The 24,272-nt window shown below is 42.0% G+C and overlaps 1 long non-coding RNA gene across 1 annotated transcript; it reads right to left on the bottom strand.

The window, feature by feature from the left end:
* Positions 1 to 1,706: 1,706 nt before the first annotated feature.
* Positions 1,707 to 10,151, bottom strand: LOC120541059. Its single transcript, XR_005635939.1, has 3 exons — positions 10,061 to 10,151; positions 2,727 to 3,109; positions 1,707 to 1,772 (listed from the first exon to the last, which is right to left on the bottom strand). It is a non-coding gene; the product is annotated as an uncharacterized LOC120541059 (long non-coding RNA).
* Between the last annotated feature and the right edge of the window lie 14,121 nt (positions 10,152 to 24,272).

The raw sequence follows: 24,272 nt of genomic DNA, 5'->3' as shown, positions 1-24,272 counted from the left end.
GCTGACTTGATTTATGTGTTGCCGCTGCAAAACAGAACAAAATCAATTGGCTATTACCTCACTTAGCAATGGCTTTTCACCACCTGGGAACAGGGTGTTAAAAACCAAATACAGAGGGGGAAAAAACAAAAAACACACCCCTTGAGCACAAAGACCAGACCTTCCAACAGCCATGTGTTAATAGAAACATACACACACAAAAACAAAAAAAGCAGAAAAGCTACATTTAGCGTACTAATGGAAAAAGCTAAAGGTATGTACTTCAGTTCTCCTGAATTCTCTACCCATCATTTGCTGGTAGGAGTTCTGAGGTTTGTCAATATTGAAAGAGTATGAACAGAGCAGAAAATGATTGCTGTCAAGTTTCTCAAAAAGATTATTCTTTTCTGACCCCATCACACCACACATTACAGTCCATTTCACAAGTGCTGTTGACATACATGAATAGGAAGTCTTCAAGTAAGCTTTAATAGGAGCAAAAAAATTTTTTTTTTTTAAATTACAAAGTGAATAAGTATATACAGTAAATACAGCACATAGTGAACATTACAATGTCTGTCACAAGACACACTCGAGCACACACCCATACCAGCTTGCTCGTACGTAGTTGATCAGGGGTGTCTGTGGAGTGTGATCAAAAGCAAATCACTTAAGACAGCTAGGACCTGTTCCACAGATGAAGCTCAACAACAAGGCAAGGAAGTAACCACTGACACCATCCACACAACAAGATCTTCCTCATTAAATTTATTAACTGATAAAATTGCAAAGAATTACAATACTATTTCAGAAATTTCAATACAGCAATACTATTTTTTAAGGAGTACTTTCAATTCTGAACCAAAATCTGCGCCAAATTCTATGGCATCACAACTGTAACATTCAAACTGTCTTTTCATCATTCTGCACGAAGGTCACAAATTTGACCCAAATCAAAACACACTACCAAGTAACATTCTACAAATCCTATTTACAGCCTTCAGAAAATGTCTTGGTCATAATGCAATTGAAAGAGATGCCACAGCAGCATTTTAATAATCTTGTAATGTCACGGCAGTATTTAAAATCCCAACCACCACCACCAATCCGAATTCAAGACTGCAGTAAAACAGTAGTTGAAACATACTTGACCCACATCTGATGTGAGGATTAAAAGAAACCTTAACCAGTTCATTATCAAATAATGCAAGAAAGTGCAATTTTGTAATCAGACAAACATAGGAAAAGATCAATAATTTTTTTTTTTTTAAATAAATCTCAAACTACACTTCATCATGAGCACAAGATTATTTTTTTCACATGAAATTTTAAGCAAAGGTTCATTTTTATGGTACAATAAAATGACTTTAAACAAAAAATAATGCTTTAACGAACAGGTTATCATGTCTAAGGATTATAAATGGAAATATGAATTCAAGTTTTAATAATAAACAGGCAACAAGGACTCCATTACTAACTGATAAAAATAACTAAAATGTACTTCTAACCACAAATATCAGGGGTAGATATATTCAAAACATTGCCAGTCACACAACAGTATCTATTACTTATTCCACAAACATACACTGTGTAAGGGGAAAAAAAAATAAAATCAAACATGAAATAAAAAGCAGAATATTGAGTAATGAATCAGGTTGTTTCAACAAACTCGGACTACACGAATGTGCTTAAAATACAAGTATAAAAAATATATATAACAAGCTGTTACCTTAACCACATCCCTGTTCCAAGAGGCCATGTCAGTGATGGGTGATGAGGGATGCTGCTGAACTCTTGAAAATACAAGAAAAGGGGAACATAGAGTTAAAAATGTAACTTCACTTTTAATCGACTGGATTTATTAAATGTTACCGATTTAAAACACTGCAGCATTTTGTTTCTAAACCTATACAAAATGATCAGATATTTGAATCTAAACTACGAACAAAAAGTTATACATTATGAATAAATTAAGCAAGACTCTTAATTTTAACAGTAACAATTTACCAATTCATTTTCTGAAACAGTTATTTCTAATAAAAGGAACCTATCTGGGTAGCATTGGGTTTAAAGGAACCAAATCTTGATAGGACACCAATGCACTAGAAAGTGCAGTAACAGGTTTATGGGTGACTGCCTACCTTGTATGGGTGCAGATTTCCTCATATTCATAGATGTTTACACAAGCTACACTATAACACAGGGCTTCAAAGATAGCTGGGGTGTGAAAAGAGAACCATGACATTTGAATCATGTCAGATACTGCAAAAGAGATTCTTAACAGTACTGTAATGCACATTTAACGGGGCACGAGGACAAGCCTATTGCAGTAACGTTGTCACTTAAGCTAGTTAATAGCTTTACCTAAACTGGATAAAACGCTGGCTTTTTCATGCTCAATTAGGAGGGAAAAAAAGACGAGGGTTTACATTTTAATATAAAGGAATTCTGAGTAGTGACGGCAGCAGCTGCCAAATCTGATTGTCAGATTATGAACACAAGATTTCCATGAATTACTCTCTAAACAAAAAAAACAATAGACATTTTAATTTCATGTTTATCTAAGAATTGCCCAGGTGTAAACTCTGACTTCAAGTAGCATTCTACCCAATGTACAATCTTCTTTACACTCTATGCCACCTAGACAAGCTTCAGTTTCCCAAAAAGAAGTAGGGGGGAAAATATAATTTTGAAAAATGCAAGTAGTTTCTATTCAGATAATCAATCTCCAAACCTTAAATACTCACCATGTCACTTCCTTAAGTAAAGCTAGGAATCCCTCAGACACAGGTCTGCCTAGCACATTTGATTTCATAAGCATTTGGAGTAACTATTGCCAGCCAACACTGTGAAATTTCTTCAGATATTGTGATGAAAACGGCCCCCCTTGTCTTGTGGACAGATGTTGACATAAGTTTTCCTGAAGAGACCCAAAAAATTAGTCCACTGTTATACATCAAAACCCTCCACATCTCATGTTAGGCAGTTCTGGCTCCTCTCTCATGTCCCCAGATTTCTACATAGTCATAACTGTGTATACAGCACACAGTTGTAGCTTAAAGTAATAGCAATGGTTCTTCATTTTCTATTTCTCTTCCTTGCCATTGTAAATGAGGAATTTGCAGACTTCCTAAAACAAAAAAGAAACTGCGTTAAGAAAAGAGCCAGCCAATATGTTGTTGGTCTACTGGGTCATGTCTAAAAAAACCTAGTAACTAAACACATGCAAAGCACATTTAGGATTGATAGCTGCACAAACTCAAATCAGATTTCATATTTGGAAATTAAGTTTCCAAACATCAAAAAAAAAAAAATCCTGGTCCAAAACTATAGCAGCATCGTGAAGGTTATCTTTTGGGAGCTCAGTAAACAAATGCTAGTTTCTGAATCCAAAGTTTTCCAAGAGCACAGACTAATCATACTAAACCAGTTACAAACGTTATTGAAACATGTGAAAAAGTTCTGTGTACAGGTATATGTCAATGTTTAGACAAAAATTGGAGTTAAATATTTTGATTATTTGTTTTGAGTTAAGCACACTACTAAAAGTTTAGATTATCTCAAAAGTAATATGCAGAATGCAGTTTCAAGGCACATTTTAAAATGCCATTTTCTTTATAAAATAGTCAATACTGTTTAAAACTAGGACAAGAAAAAAGGGAAATACAAATTTTGCAGGACTGCAGCTTATGAGGTTTATGATTTATGGTCCTGGGCAGCTCACCTGGAAAAACCAAACAATTTAGATCAAACAATTCATGATTCTTGAAAGGAGCAATTATATATTATTTTCAGGGTCAGTATTTATTCAAGAAAATCTTTACCAAATACGATCACAACAGGTACAACTTTTTTGGGAGATTGACAGAACCAGGATTACTTTTTTTTTTTTTTAATCACTCTAAGGTTTGTTTCCCTTGGCTATGGTACATTTTTATCTCAGAAATGTTTAAAGTATTAGACATGAAGCTTGACATTTAATGCACTGATATTCTCCACAACTTCTCGAATTTGCATAAGTTAGATCTGTAAAAAGAATAAAGTTTCGAAACTCAGGACAAAATGTGAAATCTACAAAAATCTCTTTATGCAAGTGTGCATTATTTATTAATCTTTTGTATGCTATTTATTCATTATTCTGATCCAATTTAAATATTTTTCTTTGCATGCAACTACTTTGAGATGCCGTGAAGCACTTTGAGCTACATCCTTTGTGGTGGTGTTCCAATACTCAATAGCAGGGAAATTTCACAGTATTAACCTGAGTAACATCAGTCAAGTGTGGAACGGTAGCAGAGAGGTAAAGCTGCTCTGCTTGCAGTAAGGAGAAAACGGAATGTGTGGCTTTCCTCCCACAGTCCAAAGACATGCAGATTAGGTGAACTGGAAAAGTGAAATTGACCCTAGCATGCATGCATTCGCCCTGTGATGAGCTAGTAACACCATCCAGGGTTTCTTCCTGCCTTGTGCCCTATGCCCGAGGGGATTACTTCCAAGTTCTACATAACCCTGCCCTGGATGGGTGAAACATTATTCAATAAAAAGTCTGACAACCACATTGATTCTTTTCTTATTAGTAGGCAATAAAAACACTGATGTTCTGGGTGAGATCCACTAGGTCATTCCTACATGCGAGTAGCAAAATTTCACAAAACACATGTTTGATTATTAGTGCCTGCTACTTACATTAACCATGGAGTAAAACTTCTAAAAGGCTGGTAGTGTCTAGCACAGGGGTGGGCAAAGTCATTCCTGGAGAGCTGCAGGGCTCCAACCCAATTTCTTAATAAGAGGCACTTATGGCTTAAGTAACACTTCTGCTTCACTTTAGTTGTCTAACTTGTTTAAACCCTTATTGCTTATTTTAGTCTTAAACAACTGTATTCTTTGTTTTGAATTGCCTCTTATTAGCAATAACATGCAAATGACAAAAAAAAAAAAAGAGACCAGCATTTCTCCATTTAGCTTGTTACCATTTACACCTGTGTGTATTTATCATGCATTATTGGATTTAATTAAATACTTGGAAGGAAAGTGAAGAGAGAAAAGTGAAGGACTGAGAATTACTCATCCATTTTAGCCTTCAAATCATTTGGATGATATCCTTAGAAAGGGGAAAAAGGTCTAGGATATGAGAATTACCTGACATGGCAGAGTAAAAGCACTAACAAGCCATGAAATTAAATTACTTGCAAGAATTGCTTTCTAATTAAGCAACTGGGTTAGAACAAAAACCTGCAGCCACTGCGGCCCTCCAGGACTGACTTTATCCACCCCTGGTCTAGTACAAGGCGATACCTTAATAAAATTTACAAGTACACCCTGTATTAAAAAAAAACATCTCTGGAGCATCTGCTTAAAGTATAGGGATTACATGTCACCACCTGTAAATACTCACTGAAAAACCAAGATGGCCTCTCTGTGTCAGCCACCAGACAGCCTGAGTAACGGTACCATTGTGGACAAGTTTACTTCACACAACTTCCACCCTCGCCATCCACCGGCAGCATTAACTGGTCTAAGGTTCGTTAATAATCGGCACGTGATGCATGCGCACAGAAGACAAAGCAAATCGCGCAATAAGGAACCAAAAACACATTCATATTTGTTGCAGACACTTTGACTGGTGCATGGATAGCCTCTAGTGAGTACGTGACAGTTTTTAGTCAATGTCGCATACCTAGGCATTGTCACTACAAAGAATGCGAGACTCTGACGATGAGAGTTGTAATTGTTATTACTGGCTTTAAGAGGAAAGAAAGGAGAAAGTGGAGTGACCAAATGTGATCAAGGACTGGATCCCTGGAGTGAGGGATTTACATGATGAACACATGCACTTCAGATATTTCTGGAGGTCGGTCTTAAACTTTGATGACCCGTTGCTTTATATTCACTCCTTCATTCATCATTCCAGTGCCTAGGTAACCAGCCTCTAATCCAAATTCACTAATATGGAGCAACACATACTTAGAAAAAATTCCATGCACTGCAGCCATGTGTGGATATCAGACATTTTTGCCACCTGGCCCTTATGGCTCAGGTGGACTTGTCAAGTATAAACAAGTCTTTAAACACAGTGGGAATAAAATACAGCCAGCTCGCTTTTGTAACCCTAACACTGCGTATATTACGAACAAGAGACTGTTTAGTCAATCACGCTTGTATGGTTAAATAATGGGACAGTGGTCCCAGTATCCCAGCCAGATGGGTCACTCTTTCGTGGAGGAGTTCTCAAGTGCATCCTGGGGACCCCAGGTGGCTGCAGGTTTTGTTCCCAAAAGCTGCACAGTCAATAGACTCCAGGTACAGTTGAGACACTCTGAAGCCTTAGGATCATTCAGCAGCCTGAGACACACTGACGCCCAGATGAGAACCCAGCAGTCTTAGACATTACCAAGCCTCAGAAATACTTACTTAAACATGACAATAGGGGTTTATACTGGTCATACAATTCAAAAGCCACAAACTATGTTTTAAAAGAATCACTTAAAATGTACGACAATGTCTATATTGAAGGTAAATTAACATTTGCTCAAGAAAGAAACTGTCAAATGGTCTAAGGTAGACTTTTCCATCAAGAGTAATAACCATATTGTATTGGTGGAAAATTTTAAGTTTACACAAGGACAACTTTGACATAAAACAGGTAAAAGTTTTCCATTTTTCCAGAATGGATGCTTGTGCAATAAGCTTCTCTTTGTGCTTGTGGCAAGGCTGTGTGCCGTCGCCTCAACCCACTACGCAAAAATGGTTCATGCAGCCACTCGGAGAGCAAAGTCTTAGCTGAGCGAGTCAAAGGACAGCACAGCTCTGTGTGTCTTAAGGAAAGAGTTATCTTTTTTCTTCTACAGCAGACCACCAACTATTTTTTTTTTTTTAAATATAGAATTCATTGAAAGAGTGATTTAAAATTAACAAAATGCAGTGCCTTTCCCTTTGTAAGTCCATACATAGTGTGACAATTATATGAGACTTGGATGTGTGTTGTATCTTGATAGATATTGTTAAGCCTTCAGACGTATCAGAGTAAACAAACAACCTCTAGTACTATTATGAAATATTACATTGCAGTAATAACACTGAAACACAAAGCGAATAGTCTAAAGAGCTTTTGAAGGGCCAGTGTAGAGAATCACGTCCTGACTGTTTACACAAAGTACATGGTTCATTTGATTACTATTAAGTAAGGCTGCAACAACTAATTGTTATCGATAATTATTAAAAACACTGGCAACAATCACTTTCATCGCTTGGTTGTTTACGTCATTATGTTACGTACTTTCTGCGGTGCAACTACATCAGTACTTCATTCAGTGGCAAACACATTTGAGAAAAAAAAAGGCAGACAGTACACAATTACCAGAAAAGACAAGTGCAAAATATGACTTCCAGAGTTTGGAAGCACTGTATTCTGATAGCGAGATATAAAATGTGTAGGTCTGACCTCATATGGCATGAGAGGACAATGAAGATGCACAAAAACATTACAGACTCTGTAGACAAGATAATCACACCATCATTACTGTTAAGTTATTTCAGTGCTATGTGATACAAATACATGGACACTGTTTGCTAGGCTAGACATGACATGACTTTTGGTTTGAAATGAGGAATAATTTGAGTTATAATCCATCCCCCTACAATTAGAATAAAACACTAGCATATGTGACAGAGTTATGATATGCAACTAAAAAAGTCTTATTAGCCACTAGTCAGTAAACATTCACATTTTCACTTGCCTTTTTTTTTTTAAGCAGTCACTCAGCTAAATTATAGTGCTGCACTACACTCTTGCATTCACATGTAACTTTAGTGTGTGTGGCTTTACAAAAAAAAAATGGTCTCAAAGAAAAGCAAGTCCCTGTCTGAGCAGAAAACTTTTCAGTCTCTTGTGCAAAGGAAATCAAAGCCTCACCGAGAGTGCAGGGGTGCCAGGACAGAAATACTTGCTGCTCATTCCGAGTCAAAAGGCAGGAGCAGGGTGGAAGAGCTAAAGTTCCATACTAGCTGGCTATCGGACTTCAACTAGCTTTTATACAATCTGGGGGAAGGCACAAAAATGTACTCTGCTGCACAGATTTTGTGGATCACAATTTTAAAACGGGAAAATCCAACAGCACACTTCCGAAAGCAAATGACACACAGCAGGCTGCAACACTTCAATGTATTGACATAAATTTAGTATAAAAACCTGTATTTTGTTTAAATTATCTACAACTGGTTAATTTAAAAACACATTTCCAAAATGTTACAAATCTGTTTGATGAAACATTTCATACACTGTTATTTCAATTTGTTTTTTCACACAATATAACTGATTAACAAAATTGTCAGATTAACCAATTATCAAAATAACTGGTAGCTGCAGCCCTATTAAGGAAATGTTTAATAAAATGAATAACGGTAAATTGTAGTTGCAGCAGCAGAGGCATTGGTCAAACAATACCTTATGTTGTTTTGTACTACGCTGCCTTAAATAAAAGTAACGTTTGGTACAAAGTTCTTGTGGTTTAATATAATGAAATGCGACGGCATTGTGATTTTTATCAAGTATTAATGTTTTACATGCTTCGTATAAAATATAAAATAAGTGACACACATTCTGCAATAGTAACTTGTTCTGGGTCCAGATCTTAAATTCCTCGATAGTTTACAAGAGTCTGAAATGTGCAGTACACAGGCTGCAAATCTCGGGAATCCGCCCGACAGTGCAACTGAACGAGCCTGAAACTGACGAGAGGGGCGCGTACTCTGGGAGTCGGCATCCTATAGCAGCGCACGAGGGGTGTGTCTCCGTACGGGCTTCCCAGCGTCCGAGGAGCGCTCCGCTGTGAGACGCCAAAAGCCTTCAGGCGGCAGCTGGGTACATCTAGATTGGTCTAATGCAGTGCTTCCTAAACTCGGGAACCACTTGGGCTGTAGGTTTTTCTTCCAACCAGATTCATAATCAGTGACACCTGATAACACTGATCTCATTTAATGAGCTGGTATTTTTTTCTCTTATTCTAGATTTAGAAAAGCACAGCAGCAGAATTTTACACTTAAGACATTTAGAAATATTTCCGCTTTTGCTATATAGATTTAAAGGCTTAACTCTTGTTGATTTCATTATATTTTGCCCTTTTTTGCAGTTTTCCCCTTCGTTTTATCTTAATGACAATTAAAAACGAAGACACCCAAGACAAGCATTGAAAAATCAAAGTAGGCTGCAAATACTTTAGCGTCAGACCCACTAATTAGTAAATAATGGATTAATTAAAAAGTGAGAACACCAGGAAAAGTAGAATGAAAATCAAGATGAAAATGTTGTTAAAAAGAAAACAATACATTATTTGCTTATAGTCGCTTGGCACACACACATCCATCCATATATATGGACAACTTTTTTCCACCAAACTTCTATTTACGCTACAGTTTTAAATAACAAACCTATGTCGTTTATCTATTGACTTTTTTCTGTGTACTTTGATCCCTTAATGTTAATTAAAACGAGCAGAGCAAACCGTGAACAAACATGTAACACCAAAAGTCTTCACGGGCACTGACAATTAAGAAATTAAATATCCAGAACACCTTGAACTACAGCAAGACTTATGAAAACCTTAGCAACTCCCCCCATGTAACATGTACTAATGCTTGGTCCAATTCGAAGCAACTTGTTTTGGAAAACACACTCAGGACTGACCAGGAGAACCGACGGCATATAGCCACCTTGCCTTAAACGTTTCTCTCTTTGCTTCAAGTAACACAAAAGCAAAAGTTTAAAGCCCTTAGCGTCACATTCTATCCAACTGGGAAAAATATAAATAAGCGACACCGACAAAACGGAAAGTCGGGCCCCTCGGCTTTGGGGGCTTTGGAAAACGCTAACCGCGGCGACGTGACGTTCGAAAAACATTTATTTCCTTCAATTAAATAAAGTCTTCATTTTTCCCTACAAATTCAGGAAAGACACACAAAACGAACTTATACGTTAGAAAAGAATGAAACAGTCAGTGCGTTAAACTTCATTACACAAACGTTAATCGTCAAACAAACAACGTTCTTCCTTAAAATGGAAAAAAAAAATGAAGAAACTCACCAGAAGTCAAACATTTTGAAATGCACACTGGAACCTCCTCCCCTATTAAACCGAGAGTGCCCTTCTTCCGTTATCCTCATTGAATGCAACAAATTTTGTTTTAAGGTTTACTTCTGTTTGGAAACTTCACGAAAACCGCCAATATGCCGCCAATTCCAGCCCGCGTCCAAAAACCAAACTCCTATTGGTGGATGTACGTGTCACTCAAACATTCCGCCTCCAGGCCTATGATTGGATGACGCCACAGCCGGACTAGAAGGTTCGGCGTTCCGTACGGTGAGGGAGGAGGTCCAAACTACATGCCTACAAAAGTTAAAGACGTGAGCGAATGGAAATCACAATACAGGGAAATATCGCTGCTTTGGTTTTATATTTGAAGGGAAACGTGGAAAAAGTACAGCACGTATAAGTTACATTTGACAGATCAAGTATTGGAGACGAGCTAACAGTGACGTGCCATTTAACACGTGTGACAGAAAGACTGAAACGTTTGAGGCAGTGGGCAGCAAATGCAGTACTGGGGATCCCTGTAGCCATAGGTATTTGTTCCAACCAGTTTACAATCAGTGAGTCATTTTTAATATTTAATTGTATGTTCCTTTTAGTTCTTCTATTATTGTGCATTATGAAATGTGTATTTATGCTTGATCAACAACTAAATAGATAGAACTTTATTTGTCCCGAGGGATATATATATACAGTACAGGCCAAAGGTTTGGACCCACCTCCTCAGTCAATGTGTTTTCTTTATTTTCATAACCATTTACATTGGTAAATTCTCACAGAAGGCATCAAAACTATGAATGAACACATGTGGAGTTATGTACTTAACAAAAAAAGGTGAAATTACTGAAAACATATTTTATATTCTAGTTTCTTCAAAATAGCCACCCTTTGCTCTGATTACTGCTTTGCACACTCTTGGCATTCTCTCGATGAGCTTCAACAGGTAGTCGCCTGAAATGGTTTTATACATATACTAGACATTAAGCCCGTTACAATAACGGGCACTAGAACAGTAGTGCATAAACATTAGTAGGAACAGTCTATATTAAATGGCAAGGGACCTTGTATGTGGCTGTAATATGTGTCACTGTATTGTGTGCCTTTAATTTTCTCTCTCAGTAATACTGGTTTGTATTTCCGTAAAATGCCTGGAATTTTGTCTGACAGTAATACAGTGGAACCGAAGTAATTTCCCCCATAGGATTGTATGTAAATACAATTAATCCGTTCCAGATCATATGAACTGTATGTAAATATATATATGTTTTAAGATTTTAAGCACAAATATAGTTAATTATACCACTGAATGCACATAGTGATAGTAAACTAAATGTAAAAACATTGAATAACACTAAGAAAACCTTGAACAACAGAGAAAACTAACACTGCAAGAGTTCACGCTATAGCCTTACGACCCGCTCGCTAAAAACACCTTTTTTAATGAGTTTTAAGCACAGGGAAGAAAATGAACATTTGAAAAATCCGTAATCTAATAAACAAGCAAGAAAAATATTTCGCACAAACATTAGGAAGTTTTTCTTTACACAAAGAACGATAGACACTTGGAATAAGCGACCAAGTAGTAAGTAGATAGTAAGACGTTAGGGACTTTCAAAACTCAACTTGATGTTTTCTTGGAGGAAACAAGTGGATAGGACTGGCGAGCTTTGTTGGGCTGAATGGCCTGTTTTCGTCTAGATTGTTCTAATTCTAATTCTAAAAGTAACAGTGCAACAATGCACGCGTGCGCCTGTGTGTGTGTGTCTGACTCTGTCCCGTGTGTGTGTCTGTGCGCATGCGTGCATGTCTGTCTCTGTGGTGGGCCTGCCTGCGTGCGTGTGTGCGCGTGCATGTCTGTCCCCCATGCGGGCCTGCCTGCGTGACTGTCTCTCGCACGGGCGGGCCTGCCTGCCTGCCTGTGTGTGTGTGTGTGTGTGTGTGTGTCTGTCTGTCTCTCGGGCGCACGCACCTGTGTCTCTCTCTCTCTCTCTCTCTGCACACACAGGGAATGCACAGGAAGAGACTGAACATGTGCCGCGTGGCCCCGCGCATGTGCACTTCACCAGAAGACACACGGACACCTGGACGCACACAGGGGTTTTATTAAAGAGGATGATGATAAGAAAGGTAAAAAGAAAGAAACATTCTAACTTGGCATTTCCGGTCCCCATGCTGTTTAGCTGTTGGTATAAAACAGCCCCGTAGTGTTTCTTGACACACGTCTGCTAAATAATTTGTTGGCTGGAAGTCCTCAGTGTTAGTTTGTCAGAGAGAGAATATCTAGCATTGTTCACAATGACACTCGGTCTTGTCTTCATTCTCTCCTCCTCTACTACCTCCAAGGAGTCAAGAGTGTGTCTCATAACTGAGTCTGCCCTTTTAATTAGCTGGTGAATTTGGTGAGCCTCTCTTGAAGTGATGTTACTGGCCAAGCACACTACACTGGCCATTACACAGTTGTGGAAGATGTGAAGGATGTCGCTTCTAACATTACAGGAGCGCAAGAGCCTGCTCTGCCCTTTCTTCTATAGTTCCTCTGTGTTCTAAGACAAGGATAACCTGTCATTGATGTGAACCCCCAAGTACCTGTAAGAGTGCACCCCCTCTACATCCACCCGCTGAATAGTGACTAGACATGGAGGCTGTTAGTTACGGTGAAAGTCAATAAGCAGCTCCTTGGTTTTGCTGATGTTGATTTGCAGACAATTCTCCAAATGTTCCCCTGACTCCTCTCCTCTGTCTCATGCCCCTTATCAATACACTCCTGAAGTGCAGAATCATCTGAGAATTTCCGCAAGTGATCTGACCTGCTGTTATCTTTATTAGTCGGAGGTGTCCAGAGTGAAGAGCAAAGAAGACAGGCCTGTTCCTTATGCTGCCCCAGTATTCTTCACATCTGTATCAGACAGACAGCCCTTGGGCCTCACAAACTGCAGTCAGCCTGATATACAGTCCATTATTAGGACACCATTGGCTCATCAACCTGCATATCTCTGAGCTGACCTCTTAACAGAGTCAGTTGGATGGCAGATATCAGAAAAACATCATCCTCACAATACTGGCAGGTTTGTCCAGGTGTGAATAAGCCTCGTGGAGCAGACAGACAAGCATCCTCCGCTCTAATCTTTGTCCAACAGGCAAACTTCAGTGGGTTCAGATGGTCTACCACAAGAGGACTCATATAGTCTTGGAGCAGCCACTCAGAGGTCTTTATAATGTGAGCCATAAGTGCCACTGGTCTGTAGTCACGAGACAAAGAGGCACCAGAGACAATGCAGAATGATTTCCACAGTAGCAGCACTTTCTGCAGCCTTAAGCCTAGTTGACAGGTGACACGATTTGACTTGGAAATGTGCTGCACATGAAAATATTTCCTACTACACAGTGTCGCGGACATAGCAGCCATGTCTCCAAAATGGTGAATTTCAAGAAGAAGCTGGTTACATGAGTGCCAGCATGATGAAGGAAGAGCTGAATATGATGCAACCAAAACACAAGGAAGACATGCAGAAACATCTGAAATGCATCTGCTCATCATGTAGGTCTCCGACTCACAAAATACAGAAGTCAGATAGATAGATACTGTAGATAGATAGATACTTACTTTATTAATCCCAAGGGGAAATTCACATACACCAGCAGCAGCATACTGATAAAAAACAATATTAAAGTAATTCCTCTGCTGTAACATTATTAGTTATGTGACACTGACCAAAAACTGTCACTTACTGACTAGGATTATATCCAAATATGAAAATCTTTTGGTCACCTCTGTAAGAATAAAATAAGGCTAGAGTGACAGAGGACACCAGAAATTTGGTCAGGACATGTGTCCAGCCTCCTGAGTGGTCTCATCAGTTAGTCATCAGTTATCCCTCATCCTCAATAAGAAGACATAAAGAAATATTTGTATTTTTGCCAAATGTCATTTCCTTTGTAGTTATTGTACCTGTAATTCCTGACAAGCAGAGCTGACACGGGAAATAAACCACACTGAATGGTGAAGGACAGCAGCTATATATGGTAGTGTTAGCCACTTGTGTGCTTCTTAGAAAAGCACTAAACATTTAAAAGCAAAAAATTAATTCATAGACATCTGACACACACATTCTTTCAGTTAAAGTTTAGCACAACGCGTCTGTCCTTTCTGGAGTGGCCCAAAACACCAACAGGGTGTCACAGCTTGCTCAAACATGATGTGGGCTGGCATGAAAAGCTGGGGCCACCTGGCTTAGGTGAAGTGGCCCCAGGTGAAGGCCAATCATAATGTGAGTACTCAAGTGAGTGAAGTTCTTCAGGGTAGTTCAGCCATAAGCACAAGGGTGGAGAAGAGCTCCAAATGCTGTGTAGTCAGGGCCCCCCCCACACATACCCTGCTGCCCACAGCTCAGCGCATTCGTATAAAGTAAAGTTCATGGCAGTTTCTTTGGTATTCTTTGCCTTCCGTAATTGTAAATTATTTAAATTCAAAGAAAATTCAAAGTCAGATGGTGTGACCGGAGGGCTTCCTCCAGTGAAATCGCCAAACCCAAAAGATGTCAAGGGGACCAAGGAGAGTAAAAGAAATGATTTATGAAGACAAAGCAAGGACACATGTGTGGGGGTACAACAGGCACGACACAGACAATAAAATCAATCATTAATGGCCTACCGAGACGCCTATCTGTGGGTTGCCCACTTGCATGGCAATCCTTCCTCCTCTTCATTTTTCTTCTTCTCGTATCAGATGAGCCATTACAAGTACCACAACATCTCCTTGCCAAGGGATAGAGTGGCATTTAAACCCTGGCCTACAACTGGGAATGACATCCAGGGTCCTGTCACTGTATGTTCAAGGTGGTGTTGTGCTGTCCCCAATATGGCTGAGGTGTCTCAACTGGTCCCAGGGCTATGTGACATCCTCTGGTGCCTCGTGTGTCTCCAGGCACATTAGTCCAAGTCACAGAGTTTTGTGGTATTGGTAGAGCCACCTGCTGACTGCAAGTGGGGAGTGCTCCCTAGCATTCTTTTACAATGGCCAGTTGCACTGTGGGTGTAGCTGAAGCAGGGCACAGTCACCCATCCGTTCACAAAGCTCGCAAAGCAGACTGGAGCTCCTAGAGAGACACAGGGAGGATGTGCAGACATGACATAAGTGTCAGAAGGTTTCAGGCAGAAGTGCTGGCTGCTGTGCCACCCTAACACCCGCTAGCTGCCCACTTTCATGTTTTGTTTTCTTTACTTGATAACAAAAGAGCACAACATGATCACAAAAGTACAATTAGCACCGCAAAACCAACAGAACACTTAAGAAGAGAACCAGATAGTTGGCCGCTGCCCAGTGGCTACTGGCTTTAACTGGGTTTAACCACTGATGTCCTACCACTTCTGCTGTCCCTTTGGCTGTGCCCTTCTAGTAAAAGCTGATTTTTCTTTGTTTGACTTTAATATTTAGTTATTTCTTTTGATCAATATAAGATAAAAACACTCGTCTAAGCATCATTAATGCCAGCATGTGGGACAGGTCGCTGCCAGCCTTAACCACGATTCAGACAAATGGACAAACTGATCTTGCATTTAGAACACAAGGCAGTGCAGTTCACACTGTCATGAATTTGGGACTGAAAGGAAACAATGAGAAGGAAGGCTCCCTCCTTGGGGACCACCAGTCTGTGCCTCAAAGTCCTCTCTCTTAACCACAGGATGAGGTCCTTAAAGAAGCTGGTGCAGCCCCGTGCCAAGGAGTGTGGGCTTCCAGAAAAGGTCCAAAGACATGCGGCTCATCTGAATGATGAGTTCTGCTGGACCCGATGGCCAGCACTGATCACAGGCTCTCAATATGGAGGGCGTATTAAAAGAAGCAGCTGACCACAAAGAGCAGAGTGCTGACGCCTACGGAGCATCCAACGACTTTGTGCTCTTATAAGTCACACTGGGCTGCTGACTCGGCATTTCAGGCCATCCTGGCTTTATTCATTTTAATGACCCTCAGAGGGGGCCAAACCTGTAAAAGCTGAGCTCCACCAGTGCCTGCCTGTCCCGGCAATCAATTCCATTGAAGGCTTTTTATTAGGCTCTTTATTACATCAAATTAGGCCTTGGAAGAAAATCACATTTTATACAGACAAGGCGCCCTGCCTTCCACAAAGCTGCCATTTCAACATAACTGACCAGGGGCGTGTGGACAGCAGAAAACTGTGGGGTGTCACTTCTGAAAGAGGAGTTCTGTTGCTGTGGATGGCCGACAACGTTCACAAGCTCTTTACACACAGCCCTCGTCTGCCAAGTAGCCTTAAACACGCTATGGTGAGTGCCAGCCCCCAGGTCCGTGTGAAAGCCAGCTCCTCTACCTGTTCAGGACCAAAGACCAACAAGACACAGGGTAGAAACCAATTTATCACACAAAATAATCACATGAGGCAAGAGCAGAGCAAACGGAAAGACAACTTGAGCTGCTGCCTCCATCAACGGGTTTCCAATGAGCCCCCACTTGCCCACCACAAAAAATAGAGTGGCACAGGTACAGAAGCAGTGTGTTTTCCAGTCACCAATCTGACTCAAATGGCACTGAGGTGACTTTATCACAGGAATAGTTTCTAGTAGTCAGGAATGCCCCTTTATCATTCTGTCATGCCCCCTGAGCTCACACACACTCCATCAATCTCCTGACACTTATCGGGTCTGGGCCACGTGGGCATCAGTCCTAATCAGATGCCCAAACCAACTCAACTACCTCCTGTCAAGGATCCCACATATCCATTTCTAGCATTTCTGACATTGCCTGTATACGAGTACTACATGGGAGAACCATGCTGAGACACCTCTAACAATAATGATAATAATACATTTTATTTATATAGCGCCTTTCCCATGCTCTAGCCCCCAGCCATGCCCTAACTCAGTGTCCATTCATGTCGGACCCTCTTGCAATAGTGTGCTAGCTTTCTTCTATCCTGCGTTCAACTACCTTTAACTCTAAGAGTCAGCTGTCTCTCTGGTGGTCCTGTCTTCACACGGACACACAATGACTCATGTGGCCCCTTAGTGGCTGCCTACCCATACTGCAAAGCCTGAGGGCATTCAGGTCTGGGCTTCCTGCCTGTTACAGGGTTTTCTGACCTTTTTATGTATTTGTTACATATTATTTTTATTTGTGTCTTTATTGATTTGCTTACTTATTATACTAATGTGCCCTTAACATGGAGTTTGGGGGCGGAGCCACCTTGATGCACACATGGAGGACCGCTCCCTCTGGTTTTAGAAGTCCAAGCAGACAGTCGGGCCCTCCAGAATGGCACTGACCTTTGCAGTGTTAGGCTCATGACTTTAGTTGGTGGATTTTTCGGCTTTTTGACCTTTTCTTGCTCTGCTTTTTTACATTTTTTAATTTAAGGCTTTGTTTGTTGCTGGATTGCAGTTTTCATATTTTTTGTTACATTTCACTATTCTCTATCAGTATTTTTTTCAGTAAAATACCCTTAGATATTTCTCTAGATTAAAGAGTGCTTTGTTGCCCTTAACCTTTTTGGGCCTGTATAGGCCAAAGCCTACTAAAACTGAGAGGGAATGGCAGGCGTCAAGCCTGGGCCTGGATTTTGGAGGCTTGGCCTCCAACACTTCCACCCTTCACCCTGACACAATTTGTGTTCACTTTAAGGCCCAGAGGCACAGACCCAGTCATTGTGTGCTCTGCCTAAAATGGGGAGAGAGAAAAAAACAAATCAAAAAAGAAGAACGAGTCAAAAATCAGGCGAGAAGTCAACAGCATGAGGATCTCTAATTGGTACAGGTAACCTCAAAACCCAGGTCAAAAACCACAGAACCTCAAAAGCTGGCAGAGGAAGTTCCTGGAAAGCTGGTGTTTTTGATGCACAGCTGTGAACGTGCCACCCTGGTGATGTCACAAGGTGGCACCAGTTAGTGTGACTGTGAGCATTAGGCTAGTCTGGCGTCTTTAAAATGTTTCTAGTAAAATGTGTGGATAATGAATCGATTCAGTAAAAGACATCAAAAAGAGCAATAGGCTTCTCTGAGGCTCAAACTTGTAGTGAGAAACACAAGTACCATCATATCAGACAAAACCAAAAGGCACAAAAAAAGAATAAAATTAAAAAAAGCAGAAAACAAAATGTGAAAGAAACACAAATTACAAATCCACAAAACATGCCTTGTGCCCCCAGAAACCCACCCTCTGAACCTCCTCATCACTGTCAGTGGGGGCTGGAGCCCACCCTGGCAGCCTGTGGCACAAAGCCTATCCAAATTCATGGGCACCGGCCTCTGACCAATGAATGTAAGGACTTATCTTATCTATGACACTGCCCTTAGGAACACTTACATTGAGCCAAGCGCTAACCACAGTGCCCTGTGCCAACACAAGAGTGTCTCAGAGGGTTAAGATTGACAGAGTTGGGCCTTGCCACTTTGGTCCTGCCACGTGTTAAAATTCACACTGCCTCACACTCAGTTCTGCCAGTGTACGTCACCTCCTTCACAATAAGCAAGGTTTCAGGGGCACTCCATATACCTAAAATAAGGACAGAGTGCTGAGCTACCGTCTTATTCAGTGCCAGCTGCAGCCACACAAGAGTCTGCCCAGCCTCTCATGACTTCTTGCAGCAGATCACGCCAATGTGTGCATTCACTTTTCAATCCTCTTTTCTTTGGCCTCATGACACTTTTTTGAGGGCTCTTCCCAGATCCTTATCCTTAAAGTGACGCCCATCATGAGCTCCAGTGTCTGGGCTATCAAAGGGGCACACTAAAAAGGGTCACCCACTTCTTCAGATTGCCTGTGCCAGAGGCTGCAAGTGGTTGTCTTTTCAGTGCTGTTAGCAGATAAGATTTCAACTTTAAAGACACAGGAAAGCTGGTGTAACATGTTGGAGGGTTGTGGATGCAGGACCTAAGAGCAAGACTGGGCATGCCAGCTGTGGTCTACAAAGTCACCCTGGTCCTTAATGGATGTCAGTGGTGTCCTGCTATCTCACATAACGTGGCGTGCTGAGCACACTGTCACGTGTATCCACTCCTACTAAGAGCAAAGGGATGCTAGCTCCCTTAGGGTGCCAAACCTACTCCTGCTCAGCCCATATAGCACCTTATGTGATGCACAACTCCCATGTGTGCCCTTTATTCTTGAAGCCTCTTCCCCCATGAAGCCCCTCATGAGCTGCAGGTATTTTTATGAGTTGGATTTGCGAGGATATTTTTGTCTGCAAAGGCATAAGAGATGAGTGTTGTTTAGTGGACAGGGGTCCCGAATCAGCCCCTTATACGGCGACACAGCAAAGATGGGAGGCCTGGTGGCTAAAACGGCTGCATTGCATCATCCTGCTCCTTGACACGGCAGCCGTGACCCGCCAACTGGCAGCTGCATGCAACGTACAATCTGGGCGGCGCTGCTGCTATTCTGAGGCCCAGCGCAAAGACTCGGCCAGAGAGACAAACCTAATATGTAGCCTTGTGACCTAAAAATGTGCAGACGCCAGCGGGCAGCTCACAGGGCACCAGCAGGGTCTGATGGGCAGCTCACAGGGCAACAGCATGGCTGGGTGGAACGAGCTAGGCACTACAGGACATGCTGACAGAACAGTGGCATTACTTACAGTAGAAGGGCTTCTAAAGTTGCGCATGGCAAGAAGGACCATGTGGCAAGGCGGATGCCCCTGCCCTGGCTCCCCTATCTGGAAAGTGCATCTGCATGCCAAGTGTCCAGGGTCAAAGGCAATTTGGGTGCCTCTGGGCACATCCTCCTTTCTCTTTGTCTGAGATTAGTTGGAAATAACAAACAAAACAGTTCAAGTGAAGCAAAAGTACCAAACTGCTGCCAGCCTACGGACAGTGGTGTGGGTCAAAAAGAAAGCACGGGACTCTACCTTATAAATCACATGGCCTGCCACATGTTGGGCACAATGGATACTGACTGGGAGTCATGGGTTTTCACACCTAGGTGCATCCTCCTTTGTGACAGAACACCCTACTCACACCTCTCAAGGCGGGTCTCATTCACTGCCACCATCACAGTAGTGCAGGGCATAAGGCGGAAAGCAGCCCTGGACAGGATGCCGGGGTCCTGGAATCTGTGAGCACTAACCCCTGTGCCACCCTACAATCACCATTACACATGTCAAATGGGCGGTCCAGTCCTGCAGCTCCTGGTGTTTCGAGGTCCTCCTGCAATCACTCCTCAGTCTGGCAATCCCTGTTGTGAAAGGCGCTATATGGAATCAGGACTGAAGTGATAACCATTCTACTCCAAGCAGGATCAAACAATGAAAGGAAGCATCCAACATTAAGAGTCAACTCCTGTGGGCAGAGCCGCATGCCATTAATTCCTGAAAGTGATTGCAATATGGGATTTCAGTGGCAGGCTGGTGCTGAATCACAGGGCACATGCCAGCGTGTGCAATGAGATTTCGACCCACAGCGATCCTCCAGCTCCAGCGTCGGCTAGGCTTCTTCAATTTACTACACTCTCCAGGGGGCTCTGAGTATTGATTCCTTGCCCAGAATTCAAACCACCCAGTTTACTGATTAATTATATCCCAAGTCTGATGCGAGGGGCCACCAGAGACCACCGCCTTCAATTATGTGCTGCGGCTGCTGGAGGGCAAAGGACAAGAACGCCAATCAAAGGCCACTGACGGGCCAACCTCTCTAAGAAATGAATCATGTCAGGCAGAAGGGAAGGGCAGCCACCATGGTAGCTTTATCAGTTAGCACATCTCTGGCCACACTGCAGTGTGCTCCCGCTCATCAGCACACGAGCCCACCACAGAGATCGGCTTAAATCCAGAATTTGGTTCAACATCGCCTTACTGTTCAGTTGGATTATCTACGGATCACCCCAAAGCCTAGTGGCACAGGCCACATGACCATACCAAATGCCCGCACACTCTCAGAGTCAGAAAAACTTTTGAGGAAATAAGGGCCCTCTAGTGGTTAAAAACGATATCCAGCAGATTTTTACTGGACTATCTGGATAACATCTGGGGAGCCACTTTACAAATCCATGGAGAGCATCATTGGGTAGCCTTGTGACACTGTTTACTGTAGAAAGGCACTATATATTCATAATGTCACTTACTGCCTGTGTGCATCTAAGCCAGTCCTCTGATGATAAAAAAAAAATCAAAAGAAATTATTATGGTCTAGCTTTGTGGTGTTAAATGCAAAAGTACTCTGGCTAGGCGCTATATACAGTCAGTACAACTGCAGGCGAATTAGGTAACCTGCCCAGTGCTCCATCTCTGAGGACACTGAAGTGATTATTCTGTGGCTCAGTGGGACCAAGGTTAGCCTCACCGCATCAAAGTCCTGGGTTCAGGTGGCAGAGTGGGAACTATACAGTATGTTCTCTCTGGGTACTCGTATGATACCCATATGTATGAAGGGTGTAAACATGTGATGTGAAATCTTAACGTCATCGTATGGTGGCCCTGTGTGAGTGGACGCTGTAATGTACGGGTGCCCTGTGATGCTGGCATAGGCTCTGGTCTCCTGAGACCCTGAGCTGGAATTAGTAGCTTTGAATGTGTCACCACCCTGGGTTGTCTCCTGCCTTGTGGCCAGTGCTGCTGAAGTAGGCCTCATGCCAGTATGAGGGTTCACTGTGGCAGCAGGTTACTTGTGTGGACCTGAGCAGGTTAGTCCACAAACCAGGCCAGCTTGTATGCGAGCATGGACTGCATTTACAGGACGATGAAGGCACCAAAAACAACTATAAACTCGTTTTGTGTGCCTCCTTAAGCATAAAGCTGACTACACAAAGGATGTGAGGACTCCGCTTACCCACAGAGGGATGGCACGTAGTGAAACGTATTTATAGCATCACTTCCTTAACGCCATTAGTTAATGACTGTAATCACATGATGAACCCAAAAGGCATCATGTAAACAACAAAAACAAGACGGGAGGAAAACACATACAGAACTAAACTTAAACCTCAAAAACAGAATGTTGATGGCAAAGCGTGTTGTAGAATCCACCAGAGATGTCCTATTTGGCACACAGCTGCTTCTCCCCGTACTGACGCAGATCTCTAGGTGTTCAGGCCTTGCAGGGTGAGTCGCAATCGGAGTGAACAGCATCTGTCAGAGACTCAGTGTGTCTGAATTAGTTAGTTAGTTTGTTACCGCTCAGGCCTAAAACACGACAGCCTGCATACTCCAAGGAAGTCTCAAAGGCCTGAGGGGAAAGGGGAACCCTAAAACCTCTGGCCCAAAATAAAACAGATTTAGATTTTTTAAGTTAAATACAACAATAAAAAAATATCTGATAAATTGAAAGCATTCAAAACGTATCAGAAGACATACAAAAGAGAACATAAAAGTGGAATTGATAAGCCGTGAAAGAAGGTCCAAGTCCACGTACCACAAAATGCAATCCTGGAAACAATCCAGGAAATGCAAAATATTAAAAAAAAAAACACAAATACGGCAGAGGAGGAACAGCAGAGGGAGCTGAAGAGAAGTCCTGGAGAGCAGCAGCATGATAAGGCCCTGCCCCTTGGTTCTGGTAGGAATGGGTAATGATGTGTAGTATGAAATAAAAAAGACAAACCCAACTAAAACAAGTCAAGTCAAGCCAACTGGCTTCATTGTCATTTCATCCATACCCAGTACTGTAGCATATTGCACCATGAAATGACATTCTCCAGGACTGTGGAGAGAGTAAAAACACAAAACTAAATGAACCAAAAGAAAAGAAACTTGAGCCTGGGAGACACCACAAGGCGTTCAGCTTTTTCTCTACCCTGGCTTGTCCCTCACTCTTGTTCTTCCAGACCCCGTATTGTCTCTTCATTCATTCATTTTGGTTCGGCATCACGTGTGTCATCTCCCTACACCATCACCACCAGCCCCCGCTGTTATGATTCCCTTTCCGACATATGCCTTGGTAAATCATTCATTTGCATAACGTTTGTATATTCTTTATTTTTAAGAGGTTTGTCCTTAATTTGTTTACTTTTGGACGCTGCCATTTTGTGTCACAGCAGCCATTTTGTGCCTGTGGTTGTGTGAATCCCATTGTCTTTGTGACAGTATACAGTGCATCTGGAAAGTATTCACAGCGCATCACTCTTTCCACATTTTGTTATGTTACAGCCTTAATCCAAAATGGATTAAATTAATTTTTTTCCTCAGAATTCTACACACAACACCCCATAATGACAACGTAACAAAAGTTTACTTGAGATTTTTGCAAATTTATTAAAAATAAAAAAACTGAGAAATCACGTTTCCCCTGATCATCCTTGAGATGTTTAATTGGAGTCCACCTGTGGTCAATTCAGTTGACTGGACATGATTTGGAAAGGCACACACCTGTCTATAGAAGGTCCCCCAGTTGACAGTTCATGTCAGAGCACAAACCAAGCATGAAGTCAAAGGAATTGTCTGTAGACCTCCAAGACAGGCTTGTCTCGAGGTACAAATCTGGGGAAGGTTACAGAAACATGTCTGCTGCTTTGAAGGTCCCAATGAGCATAGTGGCCTCCATCATCCGTAAGTGGAAGAATTTCAAAACCACCAGGACTCTTCCTAGAGCTGGCTGGCCATCTAAACTGAGCGATCGGGAGAGAAGGGCCTTAGTCAGGGAGGTGACCAAGAACCTGATGGTCACTCTGTCAGAGCTCCAGAGGTCCTCTGTGGAAAGAGGAGAACCTTCCAGGAGGACAACCATCTCTGCAGCAATCCACCAGTCAGGCCTGTATGGTAGAGTGGCCAGATGGAAGCCACTCCTTAGTAAAAGGCACATGGCAGCCCGCCTGGAGTTTGCCAAAAGGCACCTGAAGGACTCTCGGACCATGAGAAACAAAATTCTCTGGTCTGATGAGACAAAGATTGAACTCTTTGGTGTGAATGGCAGGCGTCACATTTGGAAACCAGCCACCGCTCATCACCAGGCCAATACCATCCCTACAGTGAAGCATGGTGGTGGCAGCATCATGCTGTGGGGATGTTTTTCAGCGGCAGGAACTGTGAGACTAGTCAGGATAAAGGGAAAGATGAAGGCAGCAATGTACAGAGACATCTTGAATGAAAACCTGCTCCAGAGCGCTCTTGACCTCAGACTGGGGCAACAGTTCATCTTTCAACAGGACAACGACCCTAAGCAAACAGCCAAGATATCAAAGGAGTGACTTCAGGACAACTCTGTGAATGTCCTTGAGTGGCCCAGCCAGAACCCAGACTTGAATCCGATTGAACATCTCTGGAGAGAT

Source organism: Polypterus senegalus, chromosome 12 (assembly GCF_016835505.1).
Source record: "Polypterus senegalus isolate Bchr_013 chromosome 12, ASM1683550v1, whole genome shotgun sequence".
Classification (NCBI taxonomy): domain Eukaryota; kingdom Metazoa; phylum Chordata; class Cladistia; order Polypteriformes; family Polypteridae; genus Polypterus; species Polypterus senegalus.
This window is presented reverse-complemented; position numbering and strand designations above follow the sequence as displayed.